Source organism: Somniosus microcephalus, unplaced genomic scaffold (assembly GCF_052327205.1).
Source record: "Somniosus microcephalus isolate GS21.2 unplaced genomic scaffold, FLI_Smic_1.0 unresolved_chr4, whole genome shotgun sequence".
Taxonomy (NCBI): Eukaryota; Metazoa; Chordata; class Chondrichthyes; order Squaliformes; family Somniosidae; genus Somniosus; species Somniosus microcephalus.
Genome location: NW_028225182.1, coordinates 6889611 through 6903665, shown reverse-complemented (window position 1 = coordinate 6903665; position 14055 = coordinate 6889611). Strand labels below are relative to the sequence as shown.

Here is a 14055-nt window from a genome sequence, read left to right as displayed (position 1 = left end):
AATTCGCATTTGTTATGCAATGTAACAAAGTCCTGTTACATTTGTGTTATTCTGTACAGTTGTACACACACACAGAACACGACGGTTTCGCTCGCTCACTTCCGTTTCCAGCCCTGACCGTGCAGACAGCCCCTCTCAAAGTTGCACATTCCGGCTGCTTTCAGTTGAATTGTGAAAGATTATTCAAGGATCCTGCAGCTTTACCTCGGTTCACAACAGCAGATCTAAGCCCCGTTTCTGCAAACTACAAACCATGTTTTCCAGAATTCCAAGGTGTATACGGAACTCAACCATTAAAATTCCCTTCATTAACCACAGGGGTTCAGGCAATTTTCTATGATTCTATAAATGTTAGCAATTCCTGCAGTGTGCAACAAAATGTTGTGGGTTGATTAATGATAATAGAAACAGTTATGAAGTGTCTCACAGACTTCAATGATCCCTTAATACCGTTGGTTAACGAAAATCTATCAATTGCAGGTTAAAATGAGGAATTCATATTGCATCTTTGAAAGAGCTATCCAATCAGTCCCACTCCGCTGCTCTTCCCCCATAGCCCTGCTGACACTCCTGCCAGTGGAAACGGTTTCCCCCTTAATTTTGATCACATCCATTAAATCTTCCCTGACCAGTGAATAATGGAGCTCAACGCGGGCAAGTGTCAGATCATCCACTTGGGGCCTAGCAAAGATCAGTCAGTGTGTGGTCTGAAAACATCATGTGAGAGAATCGTTTTTTTCTGTGAAATAGCCGGTCCCGTTAAATTTTACAAATGTTGCCCAAGATCGCTGCTCTCTCAAGCAATGAACATTTTAAACCATTCTCCTGAAATGCAATGTGTAAAATGAGATATGGGTTAACAGTTCAGGAGATGCAAAGAGCAAAATAAATGAATGAAGTTTCGACTGTCCCTCAGTAACCATATTATTACGTCTTTCATTCCGCAAAATAAAGTTACCGGTTAATTAATGGTGATTAAAGCAGTTCTTATTTATTCACATTAGATGCATGTAATTAATTTAATAAAATTACATCGCATTCATGAATAAGAAACGGTGATGTCAAAATTTCTTCCCTAACCGTGAATCGAACCTTGCCTGCAACACTGATAGGAATAAATTATTGAATCATTTAATGGTGCCTCGAAAAATATCACACTACTAAATTAAAATCACTGCTTTAATGTGTTTCGGTGTTGAAGGGGATTGAAAAAAGCCCAGACTGCGCCGGCGGTGAGACAGAGTTCGAACTTACAAAGAAGTTGGTGCTGTGAAGTAACAGCTGGGCGAAAGCTGACACCGATTGAAGGACGAGAAACCGCTCAATATAAAGGATGAGCTCACAAACGTTAATTTCTGTATTCTTTGTAAAAGGACTCCCAAATTCTTGAATATACTCAATGACTGAGCATCCACTGCCCTCTGAGGTTGAGAATTGCAAAGATTCACAAGCCTCTGAGTGAAGAAATGTCTCCTCATCTGAGTCTCAAATGGCCGGCCCCTTATCCTGAGACTCTGCCTCATAGTTCGAGACTCTCCAGCCAGGGGAAACAACCTCTCATCTTCTACCGTTTCATGCCCTCCAAGAAAATTGTACCTTTCAATGACAACACATCTCGTACTTCTGAACTCCAGAGATTATAGGCCCAATCTACTCAATCTCTCCTCATAGGACAATCCAATCATCATTGAAAACAATCAGGTTTGATTCCCAGTCAGGGATTTCAGTTCTGACAAAGACAATTGAAGTCTGTGAGAATCTTATTAATTGTATTAAAACGAACAAAAATGTGTGTTGCACACTGAAGGAAATTGTAACATGTTTGCTGGGTGACAGTCAAACTTAAATAGCTTTCTTCATAGATTCATAGATTTATTGCCAAAGGCGACTGTTTTATCCGGCGTTTCCGTAGTGTAGTGGTTATCACATTCGCCTAACACGCGAAAGGTCCCCGGTTCGAAACCGGGCGGAAACATTTTGTAAATCATGTTCATTTAAATCGTAGAAAAATGGATCAATTCGCATTTGTTATGCAATGTAACAAAGTCCTATTACATTTGTGTTATTCTGTACAGTTGTACACACACACAGAACACTACGGTTTCGCTCGCTCACTTCCGTTTCCAGCCCTGACCGTGCAGACAGCCCCTCTCAAAGTTGCACATTCCGGCTGCTTTCAGTTGAATTGTGAAAGATTATTCAAGGATCCTGCAGCTTTACCTCGGTTCACAACAGCAGATCTAAGCCCCGTTTCTGCAAACTACAAACCATGTTTTCCAGAATTCCAAGGTGTATACGGAACTCAACCATTAAAATTCCCTTCATTAACCACAGGGGTTCAGGCAATTTTCTATGATTCTATAAAAAGTTATTGAAGTTTGACTGTCATCCGGTATACATGTTAGCAATTCCTGCAGTGTGCAACAAAATGTTGTGGGTTGATTAATGATAATAGAAACAGTTATGAAGTGTCTCACAGACTTCAATGATCCCTTAATACCGTTGGTTAACTAAAATCTATCAATTGCAGGTTAAAATGAGGAATTCATATTGCATCTTTGAAAGAGCTATCCAATCAGTCCCACTCCGCTGCTCTTCCCCCATAGCCCTGCTGAAACTCCTGCCAGTGGAAACGGTTTCCCCCTTAATTTTGATCACCTCTATTAAATCTCCCCTGACCAGTGAATAATGGAGCTCAACGCGGGCAAGTGTCAGATCATCCACTTGGGGCCTAGCAAAGATCAGTCAGTGTGTGGTCTGAAAACATCATGTGAGAGAATCGGTTTTTTCTGTGAAATAGCCGGTCCCGTTAAATTTTACAAATGTTGCCCCAGATCGCTGCTCTCTCAAGCAATGAACATTTTGAACCATTCTCCTGAAATGCAATGTGTAAAATGAGATATGGGTTAACAGTTCAGGAGACGCAAAGAGCAAAATAAATGAATGAAGTTTCGACTGTCCCTCAGTAACCATATTATTACGTCTTTCATTCCGCAAAATAAAGTTACCGGTTAATTAATGGTGATTAAAGCAGTTCTTATTTATTCACATTAGATGCATGTAATTAATTTAATAAAATTACATCGCATTCATGAATAAGAAACGGTGATATCAAAATGTCTTCCCTAACCGTGAATCGAACCCAGCCTGCAACACTGATAGGAATAAATTATTGAATCATTTAATGGTGCCTCGAAAAATATCACACTACTAAATTAAAATCACTGCTATAATGTGTTTCGGTGTTGAAGGGGAATGAAAAAAGCCCAGACTGCGCCCGCGGCGAGACAGAGTTCGAACTTACAAAGAAGTTGGTGCTGCGAAGTAACCGCCAAGCGAAAGCTGACAACGATTAAAGAAGGAGACAGCGCTCAATATAAAGGAAGAGCTCACAAACGTTAACTTTCTGTATTCTGTGTAAAAGGACTCTCAAATCCTTGAATATACTCAATGACTGAGCATCCACTGCCCTCTGAGGTTGAGAATTGCAAAGATCACAAGCCTCTGAGTGAAGAAATGTCTCCTCATCTGAGTCTCAAATAGCCGGCCCCTCATCCTCAGACTCTGCCCCACAGTTCTAGACTCTCCAGCCAGGGGAAACAACCTCTCAGCTTTTATCCTTTCAAGCCCTCCAAGAAAATTATACCTTTCAATGAGAACACCTCTCGTTCTTCTGAACTCCAGAGATTATAGGCCCAATCTGCTCAATCTCTCCTCATAGGACAATCCTATCATCATTGAAAACAATCAGGTTTGATTCCCAGTCAGGGATTTCAGTTCTGACAAAGACCATTGAAGTCTGTGAGAATCTTAATAATTGTATTAAAACCAACAAAAATGTGTGTTGCACACTGAAGGAAATTGTAACATGTTTGCTGGGTGACAGTCAAACTTTAATAACTTTCGTCAGAGATTCATAGATTTATAACAAAAGGCGACTGATTTCTCCAGCGTTTCCGTAGTGTAGTGGTTATCACGTTCGCTTAACACGCGAAAAGTCCCCGGTTCGAAACCGGGAGGAAACATTTTGTAAATCATGTTCATTTAAATCGTAGAAAAATGGATCAATTCCCATTTGTTATGCAAAGTAACAAAGTCCTGTTACATTTGTGTTATTCTGTACAGTTATACACACACACAGAACACTACGGTGTCGCTCGCTCACTTCCGTTTCCAGCCCTGACCGTGCAGACAGCCCCTCTCAAAGCTACACAATCCGGCTGCTTTCAGTTGAATTGTGAAAGATTATTCAAGGATCCTGCAGCTTTACTTCGGTTCACAACAGCAGATCGAAGCCGCGTTGCTGCAACCAACAAACCATGTTTTCCAGAATTCCAAGGTGTATACGGAACTCAACCATTAAAATTCCCTTCATTAACCTCAGGGGTTCAGGTAATTTTCTATGATTCTATAACAAGTTATTAAAGTTTGACTGTCATCCGGTATACATGTTAGCAATTCCTGCAGTGTGCAACAAAATGTTGTGGGTTGATTAATGATAATAGAAACAATTATGAAGTGTCTCACAGACTTCAATGATTCCTTAATACCGTTGGTTGACTAAAAGCTATCAATCGCAGGTTAAAATGAGCAATTCATGATGCATCTTTGAAAGAGCTATCCAATCAGTCCCACTCCGCTGCTCTTCCCCCATAGCCCTGCTGACACTCCTGCCAGTGGAAACTGTTTCCCCCATAATTTTGATCACCTCTATTAAATCTCCCCTGACCAGTGATTAATGGAGTTCAACGCGGGCAAGTATCAGATCATCCACTTGGGGCCGAGCAAAGATCGGTCAGTGTGTGGTCTGAAAACATCATGTGAGAGAATATGTTTTTTCTGTGAAGTAGCCGGTCCCGTTAAATTTTACAAATGTTGCCCCAGATCGCTGCTCTCTCAAGCAATGAACATTTTAAACCATTCTCCTAAAATGCAATGTGTAAAATGAGATATGAGTTATCAGTTCAGGAGATGCAAAGAGCAAAATAAATGAATGAAGTTTCGACTGTCCCTCAGTAACCATATTATCATGTCTTTCATTCTGCAAAATAAAGTTACCGGTTAATTAATGGTGATTAAAGCAGTTCTTATTTATTCACATTAGATGCATGCAATTAATTTAATAAAATTGCATCGCATTCATGAATAAGAAACGGTGATATCAAAATTTCTTACCTAACCGGGAATCGAACCCAGCTCGCGATACTGATAGGAATACGTTATTGAGTCATTTAATGGTGCCTCAAAAAATATCACACTGCTAAATTAAAATCACTGCTTTAATGTGTGTCGGTGTTGAAGGTGATTGAAAAAAGCCCAGACTGCGCCCGCGGTGAGACAGAGTTCGAACTTACAAAGAAGTTGGTGTTGTGAAGTAACAGCTGGGCGAAAGCTGACACCGATTGAAGGACGAGAAACCGCTCAATATAAAGGATGAGCTCACAAACGTTAATTTCTGTATTCTGTGTAAAAGGACTCCCAAATTCTTGAATATACTCAATGACTGAGCATCCACTGCCCTCTGAGGTTGAGAATTGCAAAGATTCACAAGCCTCTGAGTGAAGAAATGTCTCCTCATCTGAGTCTCAAATGGCCGGCCACTTATCCTGAGACTCTGCCTCCTAGTTCCAGACTCTCCAGCCAGGGGAAACAACCTCTCATCTTCTACCGTTTCAAGCCCTCCAAGAAAATTGTACCTTTCAATGACAACACATCTCGTACTTCTGAACTCCAGAGATTATAGGCCCAATCTACTCAATCTCTCCTCATAGGACAATCCAATCATCATTGAAAACAATCAGGTTTGATTCCCAGTCAGGGATTTCAGTTCTGACAAAGACAATTGAAGTCTGTGAGAATATTATTAATTGTATTAAAACGAACAAAAATGTGTGTTGCACACTGAAGGAAATTGTAACATGTTTGCTGGGTGACAGTCAAACTTAAATAACTTTCTTCACAGATTCATAGATTTATAGCCAAAGGCGACTGTTTTATCCAGCGTTTCCGTAGTGTAGTGGTTATCACGTTCGCCTAACACGCGAAAGGTCCCCGGTTCGAAACCGGGCGGAAACATTTTGTAAATCATGTTCATTTAAATCGTAGAAAAATGGATCAATTCGCATTTGTTATGCAATGTAACAAAGTCCTGTTACATTTGTGTTATTCTGTACAGTTGTACACACACACAGAACACTACGGTTTCGCTCGCTCACTTCCGTTTCCAGCCCTGACCGTGCAGACAGCCCCTCTCAAAGTTGCACATTCCGGCTGCTTTCAGTTGAATTGTGAAAGATTATTCAAGGATGCTGCAGCTTTACCTCGGTTCACAACAGCAGATCTAAGCCCCGTTTCTGCAAACTACAAACCATGTTTTCCAGAATTCCAAGGTGTATACGGAACTCAACCATTAAAATTCCCTTCATTAACCACAGGGGTTCAGGCAATTTTCTATGATTCTATAAAAAGTTATTGAAGTTTGACTGTCATCCGGTATACATGTTAGCAATTCCTGCAGTGTGCAACAAAATGTTGTGGGTTGATTAATGATAATAGAAACAGTTATGAAGTGTCTCACAGACTTCAATGATCCCTTAATACCGTTGGTTAACTAAAATCTATCAATTGCAGGTTAAAATGAGGAATTCATTTTGCATCTTTGAAAGAGCTATCCAATCAGTCCCACTCCGCTGCTCTTCCCCCATAGCCCTGCTGACACTCCTGCCAGTGGAAACGGTTTCCTCCTTAATTTTGATCACCTCTATTAAGTCTCCCCTGACCAGTGAATAATGGAGCTCAACGCGGGCAAGTGTCAGATCATCCACTTGGGGCCTAGCAAAGATCAGTCAGTGTGTGGTCTGAAAACATCATGTGAGAGAATCGGTTTTTTCTGTGAAATAGCCGGTCCCGTTAAATTTTACAAATGTTGCCCCAGATCGCTGCTCTCTCAAGCAATGAACATTTTAAACCATTCTCCTGAAATGCAATGTGTAAAATGAGATATGGGTTAACAGTTCAGGAGATGCAAAGAGCAAAATAAATGAATGAAGTTTCGACTGTCCCTCAGTAACCATATTATTATGTCTTTCATTCCGCAAAATAAAGTTACCGGTTAATTAATGGTGATTAAAGCAGTTCTTATTTATTCACATTAGATGCATGTAATTAATTTAATAAAATTACATCGCATTCATGAATAAGAAACGGTGATATCAAAATTTCTTCCCTAACCGTGAATCGAACCCAGCCTGCAACACTGATAGGAATAAATTATTGAATCATTTAATGGTGCCTCGAAAAATATCACACTACTAAATTAAAATCACTGCTTTAATGTGTTTCGGTGTTGAAGGGGATTGAAAAAAGCCCAGACTGCGCCCGCGGTGAGACAGAGTTCGAACTTACAAAGAAGTTGGTGCTGCGAAGTAACCGCCAAGCGAAAGTTGACAACGATTAAAGAAGGAGACAGCGCTCAATATAAAGGAAGAGCTCACAAAAGTTAACTTTCTGTATTCTATGTAAAAGGACTCTCAAATCCTTGAATATACTCAATGACTGAGCATCCACTGCCCTCTGAGGTTGAGAATTGCAAAGTTCACAAGCCTCTGAGTGAAGAAATGTCTCCTCATCTGAGTCTCAAATAGCCGGCCCCAAATCCTCAGACTCTGCCCCCCAGTTCTAGACTCTCCAGCCAGGGGAAACAACCTCTCAGCTTCTATCCTTTCAAGCCCTCCAAGAAAATTGTACCTTTCAATGACAACACATCTCGTACTTCTGAACTCCAGAGATTATAGGCCCAATCTACTCAATCTCTCCTCATAGGACAATCCAATCATCATTGAAAACAATCAGGTTTGATTCCCAGTCAGGGATTTCAGTTCTGACAAAGACAATTGAAGTCTGTGAGAATCTTATTAATTGTATTAAAACGAACAAAAATGTGTGTTGCACACTGAAGGAAATTGTATCATGTTTGCTGGGTGACAGTCAAACTTAAATAACTTTCTTCATAGATTCATAGATTTATAGCCAAAGGCGACTGTTTTATCCAGCGTTTCCGTAGTGTAGTGGTTATCACGTTCGCCTAACACGCGAAAGGTCCCCGGTTCGAAACCGGGCGGAAACATTTTGTAAATCATGTTCATTTAAATCGTAGAAAAATGGATCAATTCGCATTTGTTATGCAATGTAACAAAGTCCTGTTACATTTGTGTTATTCTGTACAGTTGTACACACACACAGAACACTACGGTTTCGCTCGCTCACTTCCGTTTCCAGCCCTGACCGTGCAGACAGCCCCTCTCAAAGTTGCACATTCCGGCTGCTTTCAGTTGAATTGTGAAAGATTATTCAAGGATCCTGCAGCTTTACCTCGGTTCACAACAGCAGATCTAAGCCCCGTTTCTGCAAACTACAAACCATGTTTTCCAGAATTCCAAGGTGTATACGGAACTCAACCATTAAAATTCCCTTCATTAACCACAGGGGTTCAGGCAATTTTCTATGATTCTATAAAAAGTTATTGAAGTTTGACTGTCATCCGGTATACATGTTAGCAATTCCTGCAGTGTGCAACAAAATGTTGTGGGTTGATTAATGATAATAGAAACAGTTATGAAGTGTCTCACAGACTTCAATGATCCCTTAATACCGTTGGTTAACTAAAATCTATCAATTGCAGGTTAAAATGAGGAATTCATATTGCATCTTTGAAAGAGCTATCCAATCAGTCCCACTCCGCTGCTCTTCCCCCATAGCCCTGCTGACACTCCTGCCAGTGGAAACGGTTTCCCCCTTAATTTTGATCACCTCTATTAAATCTCCCCTGACCAGTGAATAATGGAGCTCAACGCGGGCAAGTGTCAGATCATCCACTTGGGGCCTAGCAAAGATCAGTCAGTGTGTGGTCTGAAAACATCATGTGAGAGAATCGGTTTTTTCTGTGAAATAGCCGGTCCCGTTAAATTTTACAAATGTTGCCCCAGATCGCTGCTCTCTCAAGCAATGAACATTTTAAACCATTCTCCTGAAATGCAATGTGTAAAATGAGATATGGGTTAACAGTTCAGGAGATGCAAAGAGCAAAATAAATGAATGAAGTTTCGACTGTCCCTCAGTAACCATATTATTATGTCTTTCATTCCGCAAAATAAAGTTACCGGTTAATTAATGGTGATTAAAGCAGTTCTTATTTATTCACATTAGATGCATGTAATTAATTTAATAAAATTACATCGCATTCATGAATAAGAAACGGTGATATCAAAATTTCTTCCCTAACCGTGAATCGAACCCAGCCTGCAACACTGATAGGAATAAATTATTGAATCATTTAATGGTGCCTCGAAAAATATCACACTACTAAATTAAAATCACTGCTTTAATGTGTTTCGGTGTTGAAGGGGATTGAAAAAAGCCCAGACTGCGCCCGCGGTGAGACAGAGTTCGAACTTACAAAGAAGTTGGTGCTGCGAAGTAACCGCCAAGCGAAAGCTGACAACGATTAAAGAAGGAGACAGCGCTCAATATAAAGGAAGAGCTCACAAAAGTTAACTTTCTGTATTCTATGTAAAAGGACTCTCAAATCCTTGAATATACTCAATGACTGAGCATCCACTGCCCTCTGACGTTGAGAATTGCAAAGATCACAAGCCTCTGAGTGAAGAAATGTCTCCTCATCTGAGTCTCAAATAGCCGGCCCCTAATCCTCAGACTCTGCCCCCCAGTTCTAGACTCTCCAGCCAGGGGAAACAACCTCTCAGCTTCTATCCTTTCAAGCCCTCCAAGAAAATTGTACCTTTCAATGACAACACATCTCGTACTTCTGAACTCCAGAGATTATAGGCCCAATCTACTCAATCTCTCCTCATAGGACAATCCAATCATCATTGAATACAATCAGGTTTGATTCCCAGTCAGGGATTTCAGTTCTGACAAAGACAATTGAAGTCTGTGAGATTCTTATTAATTGTATTAAAACGAACAAAAATGTGTGTTGCACACTGAAGGAAATTGTAACATGTTTGCTGGGTGACAGTCAAACTTAAATAACTTTCTTCATAGATTCATAGATTTATAGCCAAAGGCGACTGTTTTATCCAGCGTTTCCGTAGTGTAGTGGTTATCACGTTCGCCTAACACGCGAAAGGTCCCCGGTTCGAAACCGGGCGGAAACATTTTGTAAATCACGTTCACTTAAATCGTAGAAAAATGGATCAATTCGCATTTTTTATGCAATGTAACAAAGTCCTGTTACATTTGTGTTATTCTGTACAGTTGTACACACACACAGAACACTACGGTTTCGCTCGCTCACTTCCGTTTCCAGCCCTGACCGTGCAGACAGCCCCTCTCAAAGTTGCACATTCCGGCTGCTTTCAGTTGAATTGTGAAAGATTATTCAAGGATCCTGCAGCTTTACCTCGGTTCACAACAGCAGATCTAAGCCCCGTTTCTGCAAACTACAAACCATGTTTTCCAGAATTCCAAGGTGTATACGGAACTCAACCATTAAAATTCCCTTCATTAACCACAGGGGTTCAGGCAATTTTCTATGATTCTATAAAAAGTTATTGAAGTTTGACTGTCATCCGGTATACATGTTAGCAATTCCTGCAGTGTGCAACAAAATGTTGTGGGTTGATTAATGATAATAGAAACAGTTATGAAGTGTCTCACAGACTTCAATGATCCCTTAATACCGTTGGTTAACTAAAATCTATCAATTGCAGGTTAAAATGAGGAATTCATATTGCATCTTTGAAAGAGCTATCCAATCAGTCCCACTCCGCTGCTCTTCCCCCATAGCCCTGCTGACACTCCTGCCAGTGGAAACGGTTTCCCCCTTAATTTTGATCACCTCTATTAAATCTCCCCTGACCAGTGAATAATGGAGCTCAACGCGGGCAAGTGTCAGATCATCCACTTGGGGCCTAGCAAAGATCAGTCAGTGTGTGGTCTGAAAACATCATGTGAGAGAATCGGTTTTTTCTGTGAAATAGCCGGTCCCGTTAAATTTTACAAATGTTGCCCCAGATCGCTGCTCTCTCAAGCAATGAACATTTTAAACCATTCTCCTGAAATGCAATGTGTAAAATGAGATATGGGTTAACAGTTCAGGAGATGCAAAGAGCAAAATAAATGAATGAAGTTTCGACTGTCCCTCAGTAACCATATTATTATGTCTTTCATTCCGCAAAATAAAGTTACCGGTTAATTAATGGTGATTAAAGCAGTTCTTATTTATTCACATTAGATGCATGTAATTAATTTAATAAAATTACATCGCATTCATGAATAAGAAACGGTGATATCAAAATTTCTTCCCTAACCGTGAATCGAACCCAGCCTGCAACACTGATAGGAATAAATTATTGAATCATTTAATGGTGCCTCGAAAAATATCACACTACTAAATTAAAATCACTGCTTTAATGTGTTTCGGTGTTGAAGGGGATTGAAAAAAGCCCAGACTGCGCCCGCGGTGAGACAGAGTTCGAACTTACAAAGAAGTTGGTGCTGCGAAGTAACCGCCAAGCGAAAGCTGACAACGATTAAAGAAGGAGACAGCGCTCAATATAAAGGAAGAGCTCACAAAAGTTAACTTTCTGTATTCTATGTAAAAGGACTCTCAAATGCTTGAATATACTCAATGACTGAGCATCCACTGCCCTCTGAGGTTGAGAATTGCAAAGATCACAAGCCTCTGAGTGAAGAAATGTCTCCTCATCTGAGTCTCAAATAGCCGGCCCCTAATCCTCAGACTCTGCCCCCCAGTTCTAGACTCTCCAGCCAGGGGAAACAACCTCTCAGCTTCTATCCTTTCAAGCCCTCCAAGAACATTGTACCTTTCAATGACAACACATCTCGTACTTCTGAACTCCAGAGATTATAGGCCCAATCTACTCAATCTCTCCTCATAGGACAATCCAATCATCATTGAAAACAATCAGGTTTGATTCCCAGTCAGGGATTTCAGTTCTGACAAAGACAATTGAAGTCTGTGAGAATCTTATTAATTGTATTAAAACGAACAAAAATGTGTGTTGCACACTGAAGGAAATTGTAACATGTTTGCTGGGTGACAGTCAAACTTAAATAACTTTCTTCATAGATTCATAGATTTATAGCCAAAGGCGACTGTTTTATCCAGCGTTTCCGTAGTGTAGTGGTTATCACGTTCGCCTAACACGCGAAAGGTCCCCGGTTCGAAACCGGGCGGAAACATTTTGTAAATCATGTTCATTTAAATCGTAGAAAAATGGATCAATTCGCATTTGTTATGCAATGTAACAAAGTCCTGTTACATTTGTGTTATTCTGTACAGTTGTACACACACACAGAACACTACGGTTTCGCTCGCTCACTTCCGTTTCCAGCCCTGACCGTGCAGACAGCCCCTCTCAAAGTTGCACATTCCGGCTGCTTTCAGTTGAATTGTGAAAGATTATTCAAGGATCCTGCAGCTTTACCTCGGTTCACAACAGCAGATCTAAGCCCCGTTTCTGCAAACTACAAACCATGTTTTCCAGAATTCCAAGGTGTATACGGAACTCAACCATTAAAATTCCCTTCATTAACCACAGGGGTTCAGGCAATTTTCTATGATTCTATAAAAAGTTATTGAAGTTTGACTGTCATCCGGTATACATGTTAGCAATTCCTGCAGTGTGCAACAAAATGTTGTGGGTTGATTAATGATAATAGAAACAGTTATGAAGTGTCTCACAGACTTCAATGATCCCTTAATACCGTTGGTTAACTAAAATCTATCAATTGCAGGTTAAAATGAGGAATTCATATTGCATCTTTGAAAGAGCTATCCAATCAGTCCCACTCCGCTGCTCTTCCCCCATAGCCCTGCTGACACTCCTGCCAGTGGAAACGGTTTCCCCCTTAATTTTGATCACCTCTATTAAATCTCCCCTGACCAGTGAATAATGGAGCTCAACGCGGGCAAGTGTCAGATCATCCACTTGGGGCCTAGCAAAGATCAGTCAGTGTGTGGTCTGAAAACATCATGTGAGAGAATCGGTTTTTTCTGTGAAATAGCCGGTCCCGTTAAATTTTACAAATGTTGCCCCAGATCGCTGCTCTCTCAAGCAATGAACATTTTAAACCATTCTCCTGAAATGCAATGTGTAAAATGAGATATGGGTTAACAGTTCAGGAGATGCAAAGAGCAAAATAAATGAATGAAGTTTCGACTGTCCCTCAGTAACCATATTATTATGTCTTTCATTCCGCAAAATAAAGTTACCGGTTAATTAATGGTGATTAAAGCAGTTCTTATTTATTCACATTAGATGCATGTAATTAATTTAATAAAATTACATCGCATTCATGAATAAGAAACGGTGATATCAAAATTTCTTCCCTAACCGTGAATCGAACCCAGCCTGCAACACTGATAGGAATAAATTATTGAATCATTTAATGGTGCCTCGAAAAATATCACACTACTAAATTAAAATCACTGCTTTAATGTGTTTCGGTGTTGAAGGGGATTGAAAAAAGCCCAGACTGCGCCCGCGGTGAGACAGAGTTCGAACTTACAAAGAAGTTGGTGCTGCGAAGTAACCGCCAAGCGAAAGCTGACAACGATTAAAGAGGGAGACAGCGCTCAATATAAAGGAAGAGCTCACAAAAGTTAACTTTCTGTATTCTATGTAAAAGGACTCTCAAATCCTTGAATATACTCAATGACTGAGCATCCACTGCCCTCTGAGGTTGAGAATTGCAAAGATCACAAGCCTCTGAGTGAAGAAATGTCTCCTCATCTGAGTCTCAAATAGCCGGCCCCTAATCCTCAGACTCTGCCCCCCAGTTCTAGACTCTCCAGCCAGGGGAAACAACCTCTCAGCTTCTATCCTTTCAAGCCCTCCAAGAAAATTGTACCTTTCAATGACAACACATCTCGTACTTCTGAACTCCAGAGATTATAGGCCCAATCTACTCAATCTCTCCTCATAGGACAATCCAATCATCATTGAATACAATCAGGTTTGATTCCCAGTCAGGGATTTCAGTTCTGACAAAGACAATTGAAGTCTGTGA

General features: G+C 40.5%; 6 non-coding genes across 6 annotated transcripts; all 6 read left to right on the top strand.

Moving 5' to 3' along the window:
• Positions 1-1902: 1902 nt before the first annotated feature.
• On the top strand, positions 1903-1975 carry trnav-aac (transfer RNA valine (anticodon AAC)). The gene has a single exon. It is a non-coding gene; the product is annotated as a tRNA-Val (tRNA).
• Positions 1976-3952: 1977 nt separating this feature from the next.
• On the top strand, positions 3953-4025 carry trnav-aac (transfer RNA valine (anticodon AAC)). Its single transcript has one exon. It is a non-coding gene; the product is annotated as a tRNA-Val (tRNA).
• Positions 4026-6002: 1977 nt separating this feature from the next.
• On the top strand, positions 6003-6075 carry trnav-aac (transfer RNA valine (anticodon AAC)). Its single transcript has one exon. It is a non-coding gene; the product is annotated as a tRNA-Val (tRNA).
• A 1977-nt stretch (positions 6076-8052) lies between these two features.
• trnav-aac (transfer RNA valine (anticodon AAC)) lies at positions 8053-8125 on the top strand. Its single transcript has one exon. It is a non-coding gene; the product is annotated as a tRNA-Val (tRNA).
• Positions 8126-10102: 1977 nt separating this feature from the next.
• Positions 10103-10175, top strand: trnav-aac (transfer RNA valine (anticodon AAC)). Its single transcript has one exon. It is a non-coding gene; the product is annotated as a tRNA-Val (tRNA).
• Positions 10176-12152: 1977 nt separating this feature from the next.
• trnav-aac (transfer RNA valine (anticodon AAC)) lies at positions 12153-12225 on the top strand. Its single transcript has one exon. It is a non-coding gene; the product is annotated as a tRNA-Val (tRNA).
• The last annotated feature ends 1830 nt before the right edge of the window (positions 12226-14055 follow it).